Source organism: Hemiscyllium ocellatum, chromosome 19 (genome assembly GCF_020745735.1).
Source record: "Hemiscyllium ocellatum isolate sHemOce1 chromosome 19, sHemOce1.pat.X.cur, whole genome shotgun sequence".
NCBI lineage: Eukaryota > Metazoa > Chordata > Chondrichthyes > Orectolobiformes > Hemiscylliidae > Hemiscyllium > Hemiscyllium ocellatum.
The window spans coordinates 74994278-75019724 of NC_083419.1; the positions used below are offsets into that span (position 1 = coordinate 74994278).

General features: G+C 39.5%; 2 long non-coding RNA genes across 5 annotated transcripts in view; one reads left to right on the forward strand and one right to left on the reverse strand.

Annotated features, from left to right (window-relative positions):
- Positions 1-7359, forward strand: part of LOC132824797 (uncharacterized) — a 35815-nt gene extending 28456 nt beyond the window's left edge. For all 3 annotated transcript variants that reach the window (XR_009645703.1, XR_009645701.1, XR_009645702.1), the window contains 2 exons: positions 3480-3597; positions 6628-7359. This is a non-coding gene — a long non-coding RNA (uncharacterized LOC132824797). The remainder of the gene's footprint in view (positions 1-3479; positions 3598-6627) is intronic.
- The window catches only part of LOC132824798 (uncharacterized), a 173199-nt gene that overhangs the window by 102341 nt on the left and 45411 nt on the right, over positions 1-25447 (reverse strand). The window lies entirely within an intron of this gene.

The following is a 25447-nucleotide window of genomic DNA, read 5'->3' on the forward strand; positions in this document are numbered from 1 at the left end:
GCTTGGCTCATTGAGAGTGTGTTGGAGTTGGGTGTAAACAGAGGGAGGTGGGACGGGGAGAAGGTGAAACTCAGCTTCAGTTTTAGTTCAGGCCATTCAGCAACTCACATGGTCCCAATGGGAACAGCCAAGTTGTAAGCGATACCTGCTGAGTTTTTTTTAACAGTTTTTAAAGTATAAAATGTCAGCATAAGTAAAGATCGGGGCTTTTGATTATAATGGAAATGTTGGAAGAGAAGGAAGATTTCTAGCTCATTTAAATTCTCCTAATGGGAGTAACTAGCTGAAACTAGAGAGACGTTGTGACAGGAAACCTCAGACCCGTGGTATGCTCCTCTTGTACAATGTGGGAAATAAGGGACATTTCCAGTGTCCGTGACGGCTGTGTGTGCAGGAAGGGTGTCCATCTGCAGCTACTGGGAAACTGCTTTTCAGACCTGGAGCTGAGAGTGGACTCACTGTGGAGCAATACTGAGAATGTTATGGACAGCACGTTTAGTGAGTTAGTCACACTGCAGGTGAGGGTTACACAGGCAGAAAGGGAATGGGTGACCATCAGATCAAGTAAAAGGCTCAGGAAGGAAGTGCAGGACTCCCCAGTGATCGTTCCGCTTCTCAAACAGATATTGTGCACCGCTTGGGATTCTATAATGGGGGGAACAGGTGGGGTGGCCTCTCAGGGGAAATCAGCAACAACCAGGTCCATGACCCCACAGAGAGCTCCGCTGCACAGAACAGGAGGAAGGAGAATGGCAGAACTATAGTGACAGGGAATCCAGAAGTCAGGGTAAGAGACTGGTGCGTCTGTGGCCACAGACATGAATCCAGGACAGTGGAATTGAACCCAGGTCCATTTATTGATAAGTGCACAGACCAATAAAAGTCAGCGTCCCAAATGCAACCTTCATCACTTGATCACCCTGAAGCTCTACTTTCCAGGGTCTGTGCACTTGTTCTGAGCCCTTCAGAGGGATTGAAGGGGATGGGGAGAAAACAGGAACAGGGTTGTGTTGTAGATCTACAAAATAACCGTCACCCTCCCCTCTCGGACACCCCCCTCTGTCTCCCCCCTCCTATCATACCTCCTCCCAACCGCAGGGAAAAGACCTTGTGTATTTACCCTATCCATGCCCCGACTGATTATATAAACCTCTATAAGGTCTGACGCTACAGGGGAAACAATGTTTTCATCCTCTCCCTGTAGCTCAAATCCTCCAACCCTGGCAACATACTTGTAATACTTTTCTGACCCTTTTCAAGTTTCACAATATTGTTTTGATAGGAAGGAGACCAGAATTGCTCGCAATATTCCAAGCATGACCTAACCAATGTTCTGTACAGCCGCAATTTGACCTCCGAACTCCTATACTCCGTGCTTTGACCAATGAAGGAAAGCATATTAAACACCTGCTTCACTCTCCTATCTACCTGCGATTCTACTTTCAAGGAGCTATGAACCTGCACTCTAAGGTCTCTTTGTTCAGCAGCGCTCCCGAGGACCTTACCATTAAGTGTATACGTCCTGCTAATATTTGCTTTTCTAAAATGCAGCACCTCATATTTATCTAAATTAAAGTCCATCTGCCACTTCTCAGCACATTCAACCATCTGATCAAGATCCCATTGTAATCTGAGGTAATCCTCTTCACTGTCCACTACACCTCCAATTTTGGTGTCATCTTATTAACAATACTTCCTATAGTCATGTCCAGATCATTTATATAAATGATGAAAATCAGTGGATCCAGCACCGATCCTTTGTGACACCCCACTGGTCTCAGGTCTCCAATCTGAAAAGCAACCTTCCGCCACCACCCTCCGTCTTCTACCTTTGAGCCAGTTTTGTATCCAAATGGCTAGTTCTCTCTGTATTCCGTGAGATCTAACCTTGCCAAGCAGTCTCCCATGGGGAACCTTGTTGAACGCCTTACTGAAGATCATGTAGATCATTTCCACTGCATTGCCCTCATCAATCCTCTTTGTTGTTACTTCAAAAAAAAATTGAGACGTGATTTCTCGTACACACAGCCATTATTAATATCCAGGACTTAACTCTGTACATTGGGGTCTGCGTCATCCAATTATAGATGTTAATATTCTGGGTAATGTTCACGTCCACCAGCTTTGTGTTAGAGACTGTGTATTGAGTCTTGTTAATATCACCAACACAGGTGAGTTCCTTTAGAAAGGCAGTCCCTATATCCCGAACCCCGCTTCCATCTGCTCTGTCTCCTCCATCCCCACCGTAGACAGTAAGTGGGAGGAGCTCATGGAGTTTCCATGTGAGTGAGACGGAGAACATCTTCCCTTCTTTCCACTAGCCCACCAGGAAATGGTGGTAGTGTCCTTACCTCTGGGCCAGGAGGATCGGGCTCAGAGTTGTGTAACAGCATCTTGGAAGAGGCTGATTGGAAAACCTGCCCAAGCCACCAGGCCATACTGTCTCCCAGCTGTCCCTGCCTGAGCCTCCAAACAGAACCTTCCTGTAGTTTCTCTCCTGTTAGACTCTCCCATTGCTCGGTTTGTCCAGGATCCCCTCCTGCAGCTGCACTGCTCCTGTCCCTCACTGACCTGTCCATCCCCCAGTGTCCTCCGCATTCGTTCATTGTTTACCATCTCCAGCCACGCCCCCTCCACCCTATTGGGCAGCAGCTGCTGTCAATCACCCAGGCTCCTGTGTGATCTGGAGCATGCTCTGTTGGAGGGGAGACCAGTGCACAGGCGCGGTGCTGGGCAATTCTTGGCGTATGTGCAGGCTGGGTCAGTGCCAGGAAGGGAGGCTGTGGGTGTGTGGGATTAATCTGTCATTGGCAGTTCCTCCCTCTGAAAACAGGACCCAGAGAAATGGCCCCTGCCCTGATATCGAGACAACAGGTTGGCTATCAGTTGGGGAGCATTTTGCAGAAAGTTATCAGAACTCCTGTGAAGATTCAGGAATGTTATGGAAAGGAACAAGGATGGGCCTGCAACTAAAGTAGTAATTTAGTTCATTTTAGTTTAACCAGATATGGTTTGGCCAGTGTGTGCAGGATGGTTCTCATCAGAGGTCAGTGTGGGGTAAATAAATAAGAGGTTCCAGATTGGGGGGAAAAATCAGTTTGGGTCTGACCAGGAAGGAAACCCTGGGAGGTGGGGGGAGGATTCACCAACATCCAGGAGGCTCCAAGTCAGATTCATTGACTTGATTAGATTAGATTTCCTACAGTGTGGAAACAGACCCTTCGGCCCAACCAGTATACACTGACCGTCGGAAGAGTAACCCACTCAGACCCATTTCCCTCTGACTAATGCACATAACACTATGGGCAATTTAGCCTGGCCGATACACCTGACCTGTGCATATTTGTATTGTGGGAGGAAACAATTATGAGACTGAGATTTAAAGCTTTGGGGGAACAAGAAACTACAATTTAATACAATAATTGTCTTATGAATTTCCATCCTGTGTTAACGGTGGTGATTTGTTTTCTCTGTTGTAGAGTACTGAAAAGGCGGATTTGTGGATGAGAAATTCAAATTGAACTTCCTGTTCAGTTTTGATAGTTACTTGATCCGTGCCGATCTGAATATCATTGGCCTTTTCATGTGGAAGGGAAGGTGTGTATTCTGTCCGTGGGCGAGAATTTCAAATATCAGTGTGACTGGGAAAAAATTACTGAGACACAGCCAAGTCCATGTTAGTGTGGTGACTGTGGAGAGAGATTTATTTTGTTTTTAAAAGTCTGAAACAACATGGCACATTTCCCAGAGACAATTAAGCTACAGATTTGTTTTGTATGAGGACAAGTTTTTAATTGACCATACAACCTGAAACAACACAAGGATACCTGCACCATGGAAAATGCTATGAAAACGGGATTGTTATTAAGGAGTTAATTATCGATCATGGCTTGTAATCCATTGGCGTTGTCACGTCGGTTCCAGTGCTGTGGGGAAACACTGGAAATGTGATGAATGTAATGTAGGTTTCAGTTATTAAACTGTAAAAATTGCAGAAGAAATTTACAAGAATTTTTGCCAGGGCTCAGGAGTCTGAGTTATAGGGAGAGGTTGGACAAGCGAGGATTTTCTTTTTTGTTTAGAGCAGAGGAAACAGAGGGGGGATCTTTTCTGGAAGTATATAAGACCATGAGAGGCTTGGGTAAGGTGAATGCACTCAGTCTCTTTCCCAGGGAATCAAGGAGTGGAGGGCATCAGTTTAAGGTTAGAGGAGAAAGAATGAAAGGGAACATGAGGGGGACCTGGTTTACACAGAGGGTGGTATGTATATGGACTGAGCTGCCAGTGGAAGTGGTTGAGGCGGGTACATTAACAACAGGTAAAAGACATTTGGACAAATACATGGATAGCAAAGGGTCAGAAGCAGATGGGCCAAGTGCAGGGAAATGGGGTTAGTGTGGATGGACATTCTGGTCGGCATGGCCCAGTTTGGGCCAAAGGGCCTGTCTCTGCTGCAGGACTCTGACTCCAAGTCTATTTACTATTTCTCCCGCTATCTCTGGTAGCACCCTGGGATGTATTCCATCAGGGCAAAGAGACTTGTCTACCTTTAACTCCATTAGCTTGCCCAGCTCCAACTCTGTCATGATAATAGTTGTTTCTTTGTCCTCATCTTCCTCAGTTTCCTTATCAATAACAGGCATGTCCTTCGTATCCTCCACTGTGAAGACTGACTGCTGTGTACTCATATTCCTAAACCCTGCTGGATAGGATTAACTAGGTACAGAACTCTGAGAGGTCTTCTTTGAGTCTTTATTGATGAGACATGGCAGTTACCTGGATAGTGTACATGCAAAACACCTCCAGGCCGCATCAGGTAACTTCCCGCCTGTCCGATGTATGGCTCCCATTCTTGTACCTTTGTATTAGATAGTGAGGAAGCATGTGGGAGAAAATGATTTAGCAATTTTAAACTTAGGTGTGATAAAAATCACACAACACCAAGTTATAGTCTCTCAGGTTTAATTGGAAACACACTAGACTCCTTCATCATGATCCAATTACACCTGTTGGACTACAACCTGTTGTTGTGTGATTTTTAACTCACCTCAGTTTAAAATTGGAAAATCATTATCTCCTACACACTTCCTCACTATCTAAGTTTGGAACGCTAATCCACCTGACTATCCTGCTTTTTCCGAAAATCTCCTTTGGTGAAGGTGGTGAGTTTTGGATTCAGCTTTCCAGTTATTACCGTAAGAAGATAAGCACTGGGCACAGGAGAGGCAATGCAGCCCTTCGAACCAGCTCCACCATTTAATACGGTGATGATTGAGCTCACCTCTGTCTCAGCTGGATTTTCCCACCTGCTCTCTCTCACCCTTCATCTCATTGCAAATTCAACATCTGTATCTCTTCAGTAAATTTCCTCTTTGTCCTGGCATCCACTGTATTTTGAATAGAGAATTCGACAGATTCACAACACATCGAGATCGGTACATTCTTCATGAGAATTGAATATAATCCCTACAGTGCAGAAACAGGGTAATTGTTCATGGAGTCCATGCCAACTCTATAATGAGCGTCCCATTCAGACTCACCCATTCCCTGTATTTCCCATGGTGAATGGTTTAACCTGCACATGCATGGACGCTTTGGGCAATGTAGCATAGCCGATCCACTTAACCTGCACGTCTTTGGACTGTGGGATGAAACTGGAGCACCCAGAGGAAACCCGCACAGACATGGGGAGAACGTGTAAACTCCACACGGTCGCCTAAGGCTGGAATCAAATCCAGGTCCCTGATGCTGTGAGTCAGCATTGCTAACCATTGAGCCACCTCTGCTTAAAATTTGCTCCTCCCATTAACCTCCCACCCCCAGTTGGCTGAATCTATGTTCCTTACATCAGGAAATCAGGTTGTGGAAGCAGGTGTCTCAGTAAAACCCAGTGACAGCCCACAGGTCCTGTCTGTCTGAATGGGGACAACACCCTCCAGCCCACACTTTTCATTCACTTTCCAGAGATAGGGCTCCAGTGGCTTCATGGGGACTACAACTCCCACAGTCCCTGTGTCAGGGACCACACGTGTGGGGAAACCCGGCACTGTACATGTACAGAATGTGGGCGGGTTTTAGAGCATGTGCTTTGGGTAAGTATACTTTGCAGAAAGTATTTCGCACTGTGATTGGCTGGAGGAAGAATGCATCTGCTTATAGTATTGATCTGTTGGGGGTCAAAGTGTCACCATTCCCATGTAGGACCACTCTCCATCCCCAATTCATTGGAATGGTGGGAATCAACTAATGGGAAACAAGGAAGGATCTGACCCATTCTCCCAGACTGAAGGTTCCTCTTCTGTCCAGGATCTGCACCTCCCTTTCTGTTTCCTTGTGTTTCAGTCTGCTGTTACATTATTGACTTGCAGCAACTGAAGGGAAAGGAAGTGAACCCAGAAAGTGTGCAGAGTCTAACCAGGGACGGGAAGTGGTGGCATGGATCTGTTTATCAGTAACTCCATGAGAATGGGGAGGGTGTACATTAGGGACAGCAGAGTCAGAATGGTGGGAGAGAGTAAGTGGGCTGGAGGGTTACAGCTTCGGGGGAAGAAAGGGGAAAAAAGATATTCCAGAGAAACTAGAATTCTCTGTTCTGAATTTCTAATCTGTACATATTCCTTTATACAGGGTGCTAGATGGTGAAGATTTGCAGACTGAAATCTCAAAGTCATGTGCAGATTGTGATTAAGTTAACCAGCATTTGAAGAACCAAAGATAGAGAATCACTCGGCCAAAATCCTGCACACTCTCCCTCACAGCATTGTCGGTCTTTCTGCACCAAATGGACTGTGAATGGTACAAGACAGCAGCTCACTACCATCTTCTCCAGGGTAACTAGAGATGGGGAATAAATGCTGGCTGAGCCAGTGATGCCCATATCCTGGAAATGGGTTCTATCTCTAGTTGCTGAAACCCGGTTGATGTTACTGCAGGATGATGAGGGATGCTGAGTGCATCCTCCAGGAGGCAGCACCATCACATTACCCCTGCCTACACCCACACAGTAACACAGCAACGTCACTGGAACAAAAGGCAGTGAAACTAAAGGAGGACTTAGATATAGTTCTTTGAGGTAAAGACATGAAAGGGGATTGGGGCACAGCAGGAACAGGAGACTGAGCTGGATGGTCAGCTGTTTCCCATTGAATGGTGGAGCAGGAGTGAATGGCTGAATGGTCTCCTCCTGCTGCTATCTCCCAGGTATGTATATAGCCATGGAGCCCGGGTAGGAAGGAGTGGGCAGAGATTCTCCAAGAGATTGCACTTCCACAACAGGTTTCAGTGAGCGATGGTTTGATGGATTTTATTTAACATTTACAAACCTTGTGTTAAAGATAAATTTTGATTTTAAAATGTTGTGAAAGTTTTTTGAACAGCAAATAAAATTAAAGAAAATAATTTGTCTGAATATAACAGTTTTAAAACTTTCAACCTCTGTAAAACAAAATCCTGTCTATTCCCGGACACCACCATTTTCCAGCTACTCAAGCTCCAGGGAAATATTCCCTCCCTGTCTGAACCTTTGGTTTGATTTAACTGCTTTTCAGTTCTCATTCTGTGAGCTGTGAAGCATTCTTTTTCCCCATTTCTATGACCAGAAATATTATCACAGCAACCTTCCCACCATCAACATCATCATTACACCATTTTGCTTTTGGTTAACATATAATTACCAGGAGTGCAAAAGTGAGGGATGCAGCTGCTGGAAACCAGAGCCTAGATTAGAGTGGTGCTGGAAAAGGGCTTTTGCCACAATGTTGATTTTACGGCTACTGACCTGCTGTGATTTTCCAACATCGCTCTAATCTAGACATATAATCATCTGCAGGAAACCATTTGTGTAACCAATTGAATATTTCCAAACAAAGCCCATTACGGGCCAAGCAAACCATTACAAGTGACAGATTGAGAAAAGGACGAAATCAAAGTAGAGTTGGGGGGGAGGGGGCAGCGGTGGAGATAAAGCACTGTATCCCATGCGGAACCCACCTCTATCTAAAGGCATCAAGAGCATTGATACACACCACATGCTCCTTGTCCAAGGACACCCTGCTGTGTAGCCTTTATTCTCAATCATGGAATAGAATCCCGACAGTGTGGAAGGAGAGCATTGGCCCATCAAACCCCACCGACCATCCGAAGAACATCACGCCCAGAGCACTCTATCACTGTAACACTGCCTTTCCCATGGCTGGTCCACCTCGTCTGCACAATCCTGGACACTGTGGACAAGGTAGCACGACCGATCCACCTAACCTGCACATCTTTGGACTGTGGGAGGAAACCAGAGCACCTGGAGGGGACCCACACTATCAGGGGGAGAATGTGGGGACTCCAACCTTGTACCTAGTGCTGTGAAGCAGGAGTGCTATTATCACAATTTAAATTAAAACAGATGATCCCTGCTCATTGTCCCATTGCTGTTTGTAGAGACATCCTGCCCAGAGGGACATCCTGAGGTTTAGACAGTGGCAATGTAAGTTCAGTCAACACCAGCCCAGTTAATGTGGTTAACAACAACAACATCAATACTGCAACAGTGTCATCATGTACAAGGGCCGCTCCTGAGTCTGATGAATAGTAACATCAGAATCAGAGTCCTGCAGTCCACACGGAGCAGGTGGATGACCACTTCCCTGTGAGCACTCACTGGGCTCTCAATCGTGTTGAAGACGCAGCAAATCCCTTGTCACACAGAGGGGTGAACAGCTCCTACCCAGTGTGAACCCGCTGGGGTCTCGGGGGCAGGATGAATCACTGAATCACTTCTCTCACACAGCATCTGAATGGCCTCTCCCCTGTGTGGGCTCACTGGGGACTCCGCAGGTGCTGCATTTGAGTGAATCTCCCCACACACTGGGAACAAGTGAATGATCTTTCCCCAGAGTGAGCTCGCTGGTGTTTAAGCAGGTCAGAGGACAGAGTGAATGCTTTCCCACACACTGAGCAGGTGAATGGCCTCTCCCCAGTGAGAATGCACTGATGTCTCTGCTGGTGAGAGATTTGAATGAATCCTTTCTCACACATGGAACAGGTGAAGGGTCTAAACCCACTGTGCCATCTCTGGTGCCTCAGCAGATTGTGAGATCGAGTAAATCCCTCCCCATACGTGGGGCAGGTGAACAGCCTCTCCGCAGTGTGACTGTGTCGGTGAGTGTCCCATTGGGAGGGGTAAGTAAATTTCTAATTCTAATTGAGTGCATCCTACTGTTTGTCTCAGTTGTCATTGACAATCTCATTCCTCCCGCACCAGAACCTGTTCCAGAGAGGGTTCCAGAACAGGCAGAATGGTCAGCTGCAGTTGGTCACCTGACCGGTCACTGGACACGACCGGTTCACTCTCCACAGATGCTGCCAGACCTACTGAATTTTTCCAGCAATTTCTGTTTTTATTTCTGATTTCCCAACATTTGCAGATGTTTAGTTTTCCAATGCTCATCTTGCCTGTTGCAGATGAAATTAAAGGGTTTCAAAAATTGTACGTTAGGTCACACATCAGCTATGATCATCCTGAATGGCAGAGCAAAGTTGAGGGGCTGAATGGCCTCCTCCTGTTCCAATGAAAGTTGTCCATCTGCGGCTTTCGGCAACATATCCCCTCACTGCTCACTTCACCCTCATATCGAACACACTGTTACTGACTGAACAAACCTCCTGTGTTTGAACTAAACCTGCTAATGCTCAGTGGCTCCCTCTCCTGTCACCCGGGTTTAACTCTCATCATCGAGTGCTGTCTCATATTACTGCAGGAATGCCGACAAGGATTAATCCTGGAGTCTGTATCCGCTGGGATTCACAATCACCGTTTATTTCCTTCTTCCTCTTTCATTGTGTCGATTGAACTCTCGGTTTCAATCCAATCTCCTGTCAAGCTCTTCAACATGTCCATGTGGGTGGACTAGAGGCAGCTGGGATTTAATGAAGGGAAGTGGGGATTAGGCGGAATCCCGAGGAGAGGTGACAGCAAAGATAGTTCTCATTGTAATGGCAGAGTTTCTCCGTGACACAGAGTGTGGTGAGGCACCTGAGTTTGTTGGGGGAGACAGAATCAATCAGGGATTTGGAAAAACACACAGACACTGACCTGTTCGTCTGATTGTTAACTCAGACAGATAGTAAGCAAGATGCACATTTAGATCGCACCTTTGATGATCTGGGACAATGAAGCATGCTTTCAACCCAATGATTTCAACCTCAAATCTCTGAAAACACAGACACAAAGCTTTCTACTCGTTTTCTCTGAGCCTTCTCTTTCCTTGAGAAAAGCGTTTTGAGCTGTTCAGCCTTTCCTGGTGATTATAACCGCTATGTTCCTGTAAGATTTGTGACTGAACCTTTATTTTCCTGTTCCTTGTGAGTGATGAAAGTAGCAAAAACAGTTCCTGACCTGTGAGGGGTTTCGGTTGGAGTATTTATATTTACAAATTCATTCCCACCCTCACAGTCAGTGTGAAATTGATGTAAAACTGAAGGAAGTGAGTGAGTGAGCACCCACAGAACCATAAAGGAAGCATATGTATCTGAGTTGAATAACCTACTCTAAGATCAAACTAACCAACACGCCCTTCATTTACTATCATCCATGTGCCTATCCAAGAGTCGCTCAGAGTCGCTGATGGATCTGAATCTACTACCACCACTGGCAGTGCATTTCATGCACCCACCACTATCTATAAAGAAACTACCTCTGACATCACTGTTAAAAACATGACTTTTGCTCATTTGAATGATCTCTGTAATCCCAGCCTTATAAATTTAGAAAAACCTAATTACTTTTCCCTGCAACAATTCCTGTTCATTTTTGCAGATAGCACAGTCAAGCAGCAAGATGAAATTTATCATTATTCTTAAGTATGCTAATAGAATTTTGAAAATCTATATGTTGCTAATATATAATAATTTTTCATTTCATTCCATAGAATATAGAACAGTCCAGCACAGTACAGGCCCTTTGGCCACGATGTTGTTCCGACCTTTTATCCTACTCTAAGATCAAACAAACCAACATGCCCTTCATTTACCATCATCCATGTGCCTATCCAAGAGTCGCTGATGGATCTGAATCTCCTACCACCACTGGCAGTGTATTCCACGCACCCACCACTATCTATAAAGAAACTATCTCTGACATCTCCCCACAGCTTCCCCCATTCACCTTAAAATTATGCCACTTTGTGGGGAAAACTCTTTCATTATCTACTCTATCTATGCCTCTCATCATCTTATAAAAATCTATCAAGCAAACTCTCACCCTCTTTCACTGCAATGACCAAAGCCCCAGCTCCCTCAACCTTTTTTTCATAAGACAAGCCTTCTAGTTCAGGCAGCATCTTGGTAAATCTCATCTGCACCTTTTCTAAAGCTTCCTCATTCTATGTAAAATGAGGTGATCAGAACTGAACACAATATTCCAAGTGTAGTCTCACCAGGGATCCATAGAGCTGCAGCATAACCTCGTGTCTCTTAAACTCAATTTTCCTGCGAATGAAAGCCAACACAGCATATACCGTCTCAATAAACCTATCACCTTGGATGTCAGCCATGAGGGATGTATGGACGTGCACCCCACGATCCCTCTGTTCCTCCACATTGTCATGAATCCTGCATTTAATCCGAAAATATGCACTCAAATTTGAAATTCCAAAATGAATAACTTCACACTTTCCCAGGTTGAACTCCATCTGCCACTTCTCAGCCCAGCTCTGCCAATGTCCTCTAGCAACCTACAAAAGCCCTCCAGACTATCGACAACTCCACCAACCCTCGTGTCATTGGCAAACTTCCTAACCCACCCTTCTACTTCCTCATCCAAGTCATTTATAAAAATCACAAAAAGCAGAGGTCCCAGAACTAATCCCTTCAGAATACTACTGGTCACCGTGCTCCAAGCTGAAAACTATCCATGTAATCTCACCCTGTCTTCTATGGGCCATCCAATTTATTTTCTAACTAGGCAGGTTTTCCTGTATCCCATGCTTCATTACTTTCTAAATGAGCCTACCATGGGGAACCTAATCAAACACCTTGCTAAAATCAATATACACCACATCCACTACTCTGTCTTCATCAATGTGTTTGTCACATCCTCAAATAATTCAGTAAGGTTTGTGAGGTATAACCTGCCGCTCGCAAAGCCATGCTGACCATCTCTAATCAATCAATACTTTTCCAAATAATCACAAATTCTGTCTTTCAGAATCCTCTCCAATAATTTTCCCACAACTGATGTAAGACTGACTCATTGATGATTCACAGGATTATCTCAATTGCTTTTCTTGAATAAGGGAGTAATGTTTGCCACCCTCCAATCATCTGGTATGACTCCAGTGGACAGTGAGGATGCAAAGATCATTGCCAAAACACAGTAATCATTTGCCTCCCTTGCCATAACAACCTAAGTTATATCCTTTCTAGCCCAGGGGACATCTATCCCTGTGATTTTTCAATATGCTCAGCACATTCTCCGCCTTAGCATCGACCTGTTCCACCATATCAGCCTGTTTCACGCTGTCCTCACAGGAACAAGGTCCCACTCACTCGTGAATACTGAAGCCAAGTACTCATTAAGGACATCCCCTATCCCCTCTGACTCCTGGCACAAGTTTGCTTCACTATATGGGGTATAAATGTGGAATTATGTCTCAGCACTGAATTAATGTAAAGATATTACAATCACTCGATTACTTTGAATATTGAGCTGTATTTTAACTGAGAAAACACAGTTGAATTGATTTGATTATATTTCATTTCACGCTAACATTTATTGTATTTCGAAGCACAACAAGAGCTTTCTTTTTACATATATATAACTTACTTAAAATTCCTCGCACGTTTATGTACAGAAAATAGAATTAACATCTGTTTGTTCCTTTCTTTATCGATGACTGTTCATTTTGAATTTGTGGAAGTTATACATTGTTGAAAGGAAGGGAAATTGCATTTTTAAATCAAAGTACAATGATCATGCAGTTTTATCAATCTGTCTTTCAAAGAATTGTCATGAGATTCCTCTTTATTTAAGACCACCATTGTAATGTTATTGTAAAATATTATTTAATTTCCAGTCCATTACACACAGAAACTACCTAATTAATTCCCATTCGAATACTGCAATAAACAGCTGATTAGTTTTCATTTGTGTAACCACATTAAACATAATATTACAATCCTGCCCGTCCTGGGTGGGAACATTATGAAAGGAGCTTGTGGAGCTGTGGCAGTGTCTATATTACTGGACTCGAGGGAAGGTTTCAAATCACACGTTCACCAGAAATATATCAAGAGCTATCTGAATGGTGATTAGAGAGCACCTAAGCACAGACTGAACTGCTTTTCAATTCAACATTAGATCTGCTTTTATCTATTACATCAATAATCACAAAATCTGATACTTATTTGTGTCAGGTTATCAAGAAATATGTGTTGGAAACTTCACTTTAGCCACATTGCTTTTACAAAAGACTTACATCTGTCCCTGTTTTCTCTAACTGAAAGAAATCTGAAGAGGATTTTCACTTTTACGAAAAAAAGGGGAGATGGTTCCCATTTAAATTAATGCTTCTTCGATTTGCCTCTTTTCAGCTTCTGTAAGGTTTCATAATAACGCTCTACTTTCGGATAGTGGGGATACCTGTATCTAATTCTGTTACTTATAAGTTCCTGGAGAAATTTGAAAATGTTGCAGAATTAAAGATAACGATGTCTAAGTAATGTGATCGATCTTTTTTTGTTACAAAGAGGCAAGTCCAAACAATTGAAACACATTAAACATTATTCTCTCATGATATAAATTTGAAATAAAGTTGATACCTTCTTCAGTAAACTAACAAATGCAACCACTAATTACATGTCAGCCAGCTGGTTACCTACTTTGTAACTAAATGTTGTGATTCATCTCAATATTACTCTGTCCTTTTATCAAAGTGAACTTGTATTTGTTCGGTTTATGAATTGTCAGAAACTTGTTTTTATTTTTCCATTCACCTGTTCATTTTGACCGATAGATTGAAATGTTTTGAAAATATTGGGGTTTGTTCATTTAAAAATAAGGTTTGCACGTCTCTCACATATCTCATTTCTTGTATTATGATTCAAGAATGTTTCCTGGTGGAATTCGAGTAAATTCCAAACATTTGTTGACTTCAAATAAAATCTGTAACACCCAGTTATCAATCTGTTGTTAATGTTACAGCGGGTTACATTGACATTGATTAGGTACTCATTAAGAGAGATCAATTAACAATTATAAACTATTTGCAGGACTATTGAATTGAAAGAGAGATACAGACGGGCAAACATTTTTTTGGAAGGAATTGCTTTTTCATTTGAATGTGTAAACTGTTCAAGAATTCTATATTGCCTTCCATTGGTTTTCTTGTCGAGAATGCAGATTTATAGTTCATGTGAATTTTAATGTGTTCTGTATCTTGAGATTTGTATCCGATTTGAGAAGAAAAGGAGAAACAATTAACATGAAAACTTTAGTGAATAGAAAGCAAAGGAAATTAAATTGACAGAGGCAGCTTTTAGTATAATCTCTGAATATTCAGTCAAATTTTTCTAATGTCAAGAGCGTGGTGCCAGAAAAGTGCAGCAGGCCAGGCAGCATTCGAGGAGAAGCAGAATCGACGTTTTGGGCATAAGCCCTTCATCAGGAATATTTTCTGATTATGGCCTCAAGCCCAAAGTGTCGATCCTCCTGCTCTTTGGATGTGCCTGCCCTTGTCCAATGCCACACTCTTGGCTCTGATCTTCAGCTTCAGCTTTCCTCACTTTCTCCAAATATGTTTAATGAACATGAACTGAAAAGGTTAGCATCAGCACTTGAACAAGACCAAGATAACACATTTTTTGCAATATTTATAGAGAAAACCTGTTTGAGAACATGCAACAAATCAGATCGAACAACACTCTTGCCGTTGGAACCCATGGCCATTCACAATAAAGAATAACCATGCTTTGAACAACCAGTGTGGTGTATAACTACTGAACTGAAATACCAGAGGGACAATGATTGCATTTATTGGAGGGAATGATAACCAGATCCTTACTGTGATAGTGGTGATTAATCTCAGAAACAATAAGACATTTACTGTGATTATTCCACTGAACAGTAATTAGATGGTCATGAAGATCTTTGTGTGGCTTCATGTGCAGTGTTTTGTTTGAACATTGATTTCAGTAACATTGAGATCTTTTGCAAGATTGACAATTGACTGTTAAAGATAAGTGTTAAAGGCAACTTTTTTTTTAAATGTCAGTTTTGTTTAGCGAAACACAATTCTAATTATACGGAATCCCTACTATGTAGAAATAGGCCATTTGGCCCAACAAGTCTACACTGACGTTCCAAAGAATAATCCACTCAGCACCATTCTGCTCACAGATTATTGGACATTTACCCCTGAGTAATGCTCCTAACCTACACATCCCTGAACAGAACGTGCAGTTTAGCATGGCCAATTTACCTAATCTGCACATCTTTGGATTGTGGGAGAAAACCAGAACATGCAAACTCCACACAAACATGTGACTGAGGATGGACTCAAACACATTTGCATAACACTGTAAGACACGGGTGCTAACCACTGATCCTCTGTTCTCAATGCCCAGCCCCATGCAAGAAGTGAAATGAGTAAGAGACGTGCAAAACAAAAAATAAAGATCTCTGACAAATCACAAATGAACAATAATTAGAAAATTAATATGATCAAAAGACACAACAATATTCAGGTGAATTGCATTGTTTAATTACAAATTTAGGAATGAGCGAACTAATGAATAACGGGAAGTGACATTTGTTTATTTCACTGATGAAGAAATTGACTTGCTTTTCATCTTTGTAACACTGCAGAATAGCAATTTATGTGCCTGAAATTTTTGAATTAAGCTCCTTCTAATAAAATAAATCAGTACAATCACATCGACTTCTTCATCTTTAAGACTCAAACATTATCAAATACTTTTCAGGAATTTAGAACCAGCAAAATCAATTAATTTGGTTGCTTGGCAACTCGAAGAGAATAAACAGCAGATTCTGTGAATTAGTCATTCAATGCGATTATTCAGCTGAAGACAACATCCCTTCTTTGCAAAAATGCTCAACTTCGAAAAATTCAAAATGCATTGTCATTGTTTAATGAAACAATACAGAGATGTTAATTCTTTTTCATTTGACTTAACAAAATGCATGAATTATACCTGATTTTGTTGCATGAAAAATACTTAAGTCTTATTGTGATTAGAAGTACAATAAATGTTTGCATCGAAGTGAAATACCTTTAAATGAATTCAACTATGTTTCTGTGGGTAAAATAAGAATTAATATAAACAATGATTGAGAGATTGTACACTACAATATATTTAGTTATTTATGTAAGGAGCTGTAATTCCACATTTACAGCAAATACTGGATTTAATGATTTTTAGGTATGAGCAACAACTGAATTATAAAATTCGATTAATGAATTTAGAAATAATGTGAAATCTCGTTTTGCTATGTGACTGAGGAATATGTGCAAACAAACAGGAATTATTGCAGTGAAAAGTAATTGCAAGTCTGTGAATTTACTATCTGTGATTACGGAGATCATTCAAATAAGCAAAAATCAGACAATCATAATGAACCTTGGATGGGAAGTCCTTGGATCCATCGTGGGAAACTTGACCTGAAAATAAAGTTTCATATTGCAGTGTTGGTACTCAGAAACAATTGGTTAAATTAAAATGTGAATCTCACTTTACTTGTTTCAAACGACTTTCTTAAATAATTGCACAATTATTATCATGACAATGACTTGATAATGTTGTTATATGAGCAATTAAAATGATTCAATATTTCAAAAACACTTTGCTGTTATGTTGATTGAATAGTTATTAAAATTGGGAAATTGTGGAATACAATATAGTAACTATCTTTATGAATTGAAGAACAAATGCGCCATTCGGTGATTATAGAACTTTTTTTTTCTTTACTAAATATAAGTAACACAAGAAATATGAATTTCTATCAAATGGTTTCATCATAGAGACATGTTATTTTAATTTAGATGATTAATATTATGATCAGATTTCAGACATTTTTGTAAAATTTGGAAGAAAGTTAATAGATAATGAAAGTGAGCATGAAAGTGAACAAATGATACAGACATTTGGTACATCAAGGAATTATAATAATTGTGTCATTATTGTACAGTGATAAATAATGTTGGAATAGAAAAGACAAAAAGTATCAACGTGTTCAAAGCAGTTCTTTTCTTACAATTAACTGAAACCAATAATCATTTTGTCGAACACGTGATTTGGAAAAAAAAGTCATTTACTGTGTGATGTAAACCGAAAACGAATTCCATTTTGCAAAACTGGAGACTTTCCCAAATTCAAAATCTAGGTTTGCTGAATTATGCAACAAAATTGTTGTAATTTGAAATATCTCTTGCACACAAATGTAAAATAAGTAAGCTTAAAGATTTTTAGAATGACAAAACGGTTGTTGTTTGCATGATTGTATTCCAGTCAATATCCGTGATAAAGTAGAAGCATTGTTTTAAGCAACATAAATCATCTTTAACTCCTGAACTGAAATAGAAGATATCAATTGCACATGTTGCATGGAATAGTAACCAAATGCCTACTGTTGTCATTGGTTTCAGGAACAATAAGGTATGTACTCAGGTTATCCTACTGAACAATAATCAGATGGTGATGGAAGTCTTTGTGTTGCTTTATGTGTATTGTTTAGTGTGAACATTGGATTCGATACAATTGAGATATTTGCATGAATTAGGAACAGATCGATAATTGGGTTCGAATGATCTGATTTAAAATCTGACTTTTTTTTATATTTACTACGATTGCTGAGTGAAACGTTCTTAAACCATCATGCAATCAATGGGATAAGTGAGAGTTGGCAAATCCAACTTTCAAATGAACACTATCTGATATTTTCACACTATTTCAATGTCACATTCAATATAAATAAATGACTGGAAAGCAAAAATCAAATCTCGCACAATTCATAAACTGACCAGTAATTTTAAAAAAAAGAAATAATATCATGTGACATTTGTTTATTTTACTGAAGAATTAATTGCTCTTTTCTCATATTTATAGCACTGGAACATAAAATTCTATGCGTTGTTTTAACTAACATCTACAGAACAAGAGAAAATTAATGACTATCATGACTACCCGCCTCAGGCGACTGACTGTGTGGAATTTGCACATTCTCCCCGTGTCTGCGTGGGTTTCCTCCCATAGTCCAAAATGTGCAGATTAGGTGAATGGGCTATGCTAACTTGCCCGTAGTGTTGCGGGCAGTGGTAAATGCAGGGGAATGGGTCTGGGTGTATTGTGCTTTGGCGGGTCGGTGTGGACGTTTTGGGCCGAAGACCCTGTTTCCACACTGTAAGTAATCTAAATTCAACAAAAAAATCAGACATCACTTAATATGTAAGGCCGAATATTAATCCAATGATTTCTGTGAACATTCAAATTAGAAAGGAACAGATATTACCTGGGAGTGTTGGATGGGGAATCATTAGTTAGTTTGTGTTTGTGCTGACCTGGAATGAGAGAACTATTATTTCTTTTTAATATTGACACTAAAAAATTATGGATTAAATTAAAATGTGAATTAGACGATGTTTGTTACAAAACCTAAACTGAATTACTGTGAGATTTTTGCAGAGACATCGAATTGATAATAAATTTTAGAACTTTGGCAAAAGTAAATGATTCAATATTTCCAAACGGGTTTGCTCTGATGTTGACTAGATATTTCTTAATCTGTCAGCTGAGAATACAAATTCTGGCATGATGATGTGGCAAGACATTAGACATTCAATGAACGTTGATCAGAAATGGTTTGTCATTCAAAATTCGCAGTTCTTCAAGATTTCTGTACTTGGTTTCTTAGCTTTTCTTCTGGAGAAATATAATATATAATAAGAACAAATTCTGCATTGTATTTAATTTATGCAATTTTTCATATCATCAATATTTAGACATATGTGTCAGAATTATAACGAAAATAAGTCAATAAGGAAGATTTATTTTCACAGAAACATACAGTCAACAGCATTTATCAAGGTATTTGTTTTAATATTGTCTCTGAATAAACAGATAAATACGTTTAATGGGGATCTGTTGACAATGTAATGAGTCACAACCACATTTTTATCATAATTTTTGGAGTAGAAACCTATCAGAAAAAGATTCCGAGATTTAAGACTTGCTTCATCTCGATACATGTTACGAGTAAAAACTTCAGTCAGACGTAATAAGGTGGTCATCATTGGTCTGGGTAAGATATAGTGTGTAAATTATAAAAAGGTGTCTGTTACATATCTTTGGATCTGGTGAGACAGTGATGTTTGCTGTGATTATTCATCCTGAGAACAATAAGGCACGTACAAAGTGTTTTCACTGAACAGTAATTAGGTGGTCTTGAAGACCATTCCGACTACTTTGATTTCAATAATGTTGAGCTGATTTCCATGATCTGGGAAATGTTTCACAACATTTTACCAAAATTCTGGATTCTAAGCATTCAATGGGTTTCGTGCAAACACCCTTCACTTGTCGTCATTCTCAAGCGAGGTGTCTAACGCTCAGGCACTGGCTGCAAGTCAAGGTACCAGGAAGTCTGCTTAAAACTCTCCAAAGCTCAACTCTCGGGCTGTTTGTGACTGGATCTCCAGAAACGTTGTGAGCTCTTTAACCGGGCTTTCCACTGTTTATTGGAACTGGTTATTTTGTCTAATGTTTGCTTTAGTTTGATGTTTTTAGCTCTGATTTCTCAAGCTTTAGGAATAATTAGAATGTTCAATTAGGGGCCACAGGTCACTTGACCTTAGTGGACAGGTAAAATATGGTTCACTTATTGTTTAAATAACGAATTGAGAATGAATCTTTGCATTTTAACAAATAAAAGTTTCAATGTTTTCAGTGGTTTACAATGACAGTGATTAGATACTCTTTAAGAGAGATCAACTAACAGTTATAAGCTATTTGCAGGATTATTGAATTGAAAAAGAAGACAGACGTGCAGAGATTTTTTGGAAGGCATTGCTTTTTCATTCAAATATCTCGGATGTTCAAGAGGTCTATGTAGCTGTTCATTGGTTCTCTTGTCCAGATACTAATTTATAATTCATATCGCTTTTATTGTGCCCGGAGTTTTGAGATTTGTATCGGATTAAGAAGTAAACGAGGAGCTATTAAAATGAGAACTTGAGTGAATAGAAAGCACAGTAAATTTATATTACCGAGGAAACAGAGAGTATTTGCTCCAAATAAGCAGACATTTTTTTCTTATGTCAGAAGTGTGGTGGTGGAAAAGCACAGCCGACCAGGCAGCATCCATGGAGCCGGGGATTCATGATAGAACATAGAACATAGAACAATACAGCACAGAACAGGCCCTTCAGCCCACGATGTTGTGCCGAACATTTGTCCTAGCTTAAGCACCTATCCATGTACCTATCCAATTGCTGCTTAAAGGTCACCAATTATTCTGACTCTGCCACTCCCACAGGCAGCGCATTCCATGCACCCACCACTCTCTGCGTAAAGAACCTACCCCTGACATTCCCCCATACCTTCCACCCTTCACCTTAAATTTATGTCCCCTTGTAACACTCTGTTGTACCTGGGGAAAAAGTCTCTGACTGTCTACTCTATCTATTCCTCTGATCATCTTATAAACCTCTATCAAGTCACCCCTCATCCTTTGCCGTTCCAATGAGAAAAGGCTTAGCACTCTCAACCTATCCTCGTACAACCTATTCTCCATTCCAGGCAACATCCTGGTAAATCTTCTCTGCACCCTCTCCAAAGATTCCACATCTTTCCTAAAGTGAGGCGATCGGAACTGCACACAGTACTCCAAATGTGGCCTAACCAAGGTCCTGTACAGCTACAACATCACTTCACGACTCTTGAATTCAATCTCTCTGCTAATGAACGCTAATACACCATAGGCCTTCTTACAAGCTCTATCCACCTGAGTGGCAACTTTCAAAGATCTATGTACATAGACCCCAAGATCCCTCTGTTCCTCCACCTGACTAAGAACTCTAGCGTTAACCCTGTATTCTGCATTCTTATTTGTCCTTCCAAAATGGACAACCTCACACTTGACAGGGTTGAACTCCATCTGCCACTCCTCAGCCCAGCTCTGCATCATATCTAAGTCCGTTTGCAGCCGACAACAGTCCTCCTCACTATCCACAACTCCACCAATCTTCGTATCATCTGCAAATTGACTGACTCACCTTTCGACTCCCTCTTCCAAGTCATTAATAAAAATTACAAACAGCAGAGGACCCAGAACTGATCCCTGCAGGACTCCACTTGTAACTGGGCTCCAGGCTGAATATTTACCATCTACCACCACTCTCTGACTTTGACCAGTTAGCCAGTTTTCTATCCAACTGGCCAAATTTCCTTCTATCCCATGCCTCCTGACTTTCTGCATAAGCCTACCATGGGGAACCTTATCAAATGCCTTATTAAAATCCATGTGCACTACATCCACTGCTTTACCCTCATCCACATGCTTGGTCACCAACTCAAAGAATTCAATAAGGTGATGAAGGCTTATGCCTGAAACATGGTTTCTGCTGCTCCTCAGATGCTGCCTGACATACTTTGCTATTCCAGAACCACCAAAGACATATTTCACATGAACACACTCCGATATTGTCAAAGCATGTCAAATTTACATTCAATATGAATAGGTGAATGGAAAACCAAAAAAAAGAAAATTCACGAATGAACATTAATTAGAAATTTAATTTGATCAAAGGTCATAACAATATTTAGACGAATTGCAATTTTTAATAACAAACGTAGGTAATTAGCTGACTAATGAATAATTGGAAGTGACATATATTTATTTTACAAATGAAGAAAGCGACTTGTTTTACACGTTTGAAATACTGCAGAATGACAATGTATGTGTTCGAAATGTTTGAATCAAGCTCTTTTGAACAAAAAAAACCTGATCACTTACGATCACTTAGCCTTTTCACCTTTAAGACCACAACATTCTCAAATATTTTCCATGAATTTACAACCAGCAGAACTAGTTAATTTATTTTCTTGAGAACTCGAAGAGAATAAACAGCAGATACTGTGAATTAGTGATTCAATGCGACCCTTCGACTGAAGACAACATTCCTTCTTTCCAAAAATACATAACTTACAAAAATCCAAAATTTATTGTTATTTTTGAATGAAACATTAAAGAGATGTTAGTTCTTTATCATTTGACTTTGTTGCATGAAAAATCCTTAAGTCTTATTTTGATTCCAAACATGATAAATCTTAGCATTGAAGTGAAATTTAATTAAATGAATTCAACTATGTTTCCACAGGTAAAATAAAAATTGATATTAACAATGATTGTGACATTGTACCCTGCAAAATCTTTACAGTAGTTCACGTACTGTGCCGTAATTCCACACTTGCACAATGTACTGGATTGAATGAACATTAAAAATTATTAGATAACAACAACAATTAAATCGTCAAAGTCTATCAATGTATTAAGTAATAACGAGAAACCTCATTTTGCTATGGCACTGAGCGATGTCTGGAAATGAACTGGAATTAATTCAGTGAAAAGTAATTACAGTTCCCTGTATTTTAAGGCTGAGATTAAGGCTGATCTTTCTAATGAGCAAACATCAGATATTTGCAATGATGTTGGATGGGAAGTCATTGGTTCTGTTGTGGGATAGGTGACCTGCAAAATAAATGCATTTTCACACTGTAGTAGTAGTACTAAGAAACAATGGATTAAATTTAAACGTGAATCCTACTATATCTGTTCAAAAGGCTTTCTTAAAAATTGTGCCATTATTGTAATGACAATGTCTTGATAATTAGTGTTGGACATGAAGAATTAAAATGATTCAATATTTCAAAAGCATGTTACTGTGATGTTGATTGAATATTTATTAAGATCAGTAACCTGAGGAATAGGACCTAGTTTTATGGATTGAAGAAAACAATGAGCCATGCAGTGATTATTGAACAAGATTCTTCTTTTTTAACACAAACATATACATTGTACAAGAATTGTGAATTTCCATCCACTGAACTCCTTGTAGAAATGTGTTACATTGATTTATATGATTAATATTCTGATGAATGTTTAAGCATTTGTGTCAGAATTAGGAAGAGAATTAGTAGATCATGAAAGTAAACAGGAAATTGAGCAAACAATGTAGTCAACAGCATGTGGTATATAAAGCAATTTTAATAATTTTGTCATTATTGTACAATGATGAATAATGTCGGAATAGAAACGGCAAAAAACAATCGACGTGATCAAAGCTGTTCTATTCTTACAATGAAAAGATAGCAGTAATCATTTTGTCGCACACATGATTTGAAAAAGAAGTCCTTTAATATGAAACATACAGTGGCGACTAACCTTTTTGCAAAAATGTAGGAATTTCACAAATTTGAAATGAAGCATTTGTTGAATTTGCAACAAAACTGGTTATAATTTGAATTGTCTGTTGCACACAACAAAAAGCTTAAAAATTGTTAGAATGACAAAACTTTTGTTCCCAATGCTCTTGTATTCCAGTCAATGTCCATGATAAAGTTGAATTATTGGTTTAAACAATATAAATCATCCTTGACGACTAGACTGAAATATAAGATATCAATTGCACTTTCTGCAGGGAATAGTAGACAAATGCTTACTGTTGTTATTAGTCTCAGGAACAATAAGGTATTTACTCAGTAATCAGGTGGTGATAAGGACCTTTGTGTTGCTTTATGTGCAGTGTTTTGTGTTAACACTGATTTCAATAAAATTGAGGTATTTACATGAATTAGGAACAGACTGATATTTGGGTGTGAAGGATCTTATTTAAGATTAGACATTTTAAAATATTTACTAGAATTGCTGAGCAAAACACACTTAAGACATCATGCAATAAATGAGGTAAGTGAGAAATATGTAAAGTCAATTTTCAAACGAACACACCCTGATATTTTCACAGCATTTCAATCTTACATTCAACATAAATAGGTGACTGGAAAACTAAACATTTCACACAATTCACAAACAGATCAATAACTAAAAATTGATAAATGATAGCAAGTGGCATTTGTTTATTTTACTGACGAAGAACAATATTTTTTTCTAATATTTGTAGCACTGGAGCATCAAGTTCTATGTGTTGTCCGAACTAAGCTCTTCAGAACAAAACAAAATCAATGAATATAATTACTTCGTATATTTCATCTTTATGACTGCAACATTCTCAAATATTTTCCAAGGAATATTGATGGAGTGGAATTAGATACATTCTATTATTATTGACCTGAAGAAAGTAAATAACAAATACTATGATTATTGGAATTAACAACAGATGGAAGCATATCGAATATTGATTTGAAAGGCAATTCAATTGATTCTTAGATATTTTCGAATCAGAATTCTGTACAAGGTGGGAATTGAAATTGTGCCTACTGGTGTGGTAGCAGAGACAGTAACAGAGCTGCACAAGATCCCTTCATAACGTTCCCAACCATAATGGGCAAGTCGACAATCATATGCGTGTTACAAATTCTAAGCTAAAGTGTTCTGTAATTTCTGTAATTGAGAATTGTTTCTAAAATCCTGATAGATAAATTGACTTAATATTTTGAGTGCACTTTGCTCTGATGTCGATTGTATATTCATTAATACTAATAAACTGAAAATTAAAATGTAAAATGTGGCTTTAATAATTAAAAAACACTCAGCAACAATTGATTTTTTGTAGAGACATATCTATTTAATTAATGTAACTTTTACCATGACAAATGTTTAGACATTTATGTCAGAATTTGGAAGAAAATAATTAGGCCAGGAAAGTGAGTATGATTGTGAAGGAAAGGTTGTGTTAATGACATTTGGTCCCAGGAGTCATTTTGTACCAAATGACTGATAATTGTGTGATTATTTTTCATTGAAAACTAATGTTGGAAGAAAAAGAAACTATCTCAACATTTCAAAAGCAGTTTTCTTTTCTTCTTATGAAATTAAATAAATATTGTTTTGGAGGTCATAGGATTTGAAAAATAGAAACAGCCATTTAATATGAGATTTGAGCTGAAGAATTGTTCTTTTCACCCCAGTGTAGTGTTTCCAATGAATTAAAATTTTGTGTTAGTTGAACTAAACAACAAATGGATGTACCTACATTGTTTTCTTGCACACAAAAGAAGTAAAACAATTTTAACATGGAAATTATATTGCTCTGAAAGTAATAATTTCACACAAAGTGTTTGTATTGAATTGAAGTGCCATCATAGCTGCAGGAGTGTTTTCCACTGAATGAAGACTCAGAAGGCAGGCAGAACTCTGGGAAGTGGGAGATGTTTATTTATGCTGCAACCAGTTAACATAGAACATAGAATATTACAGTGCAGTACAGGT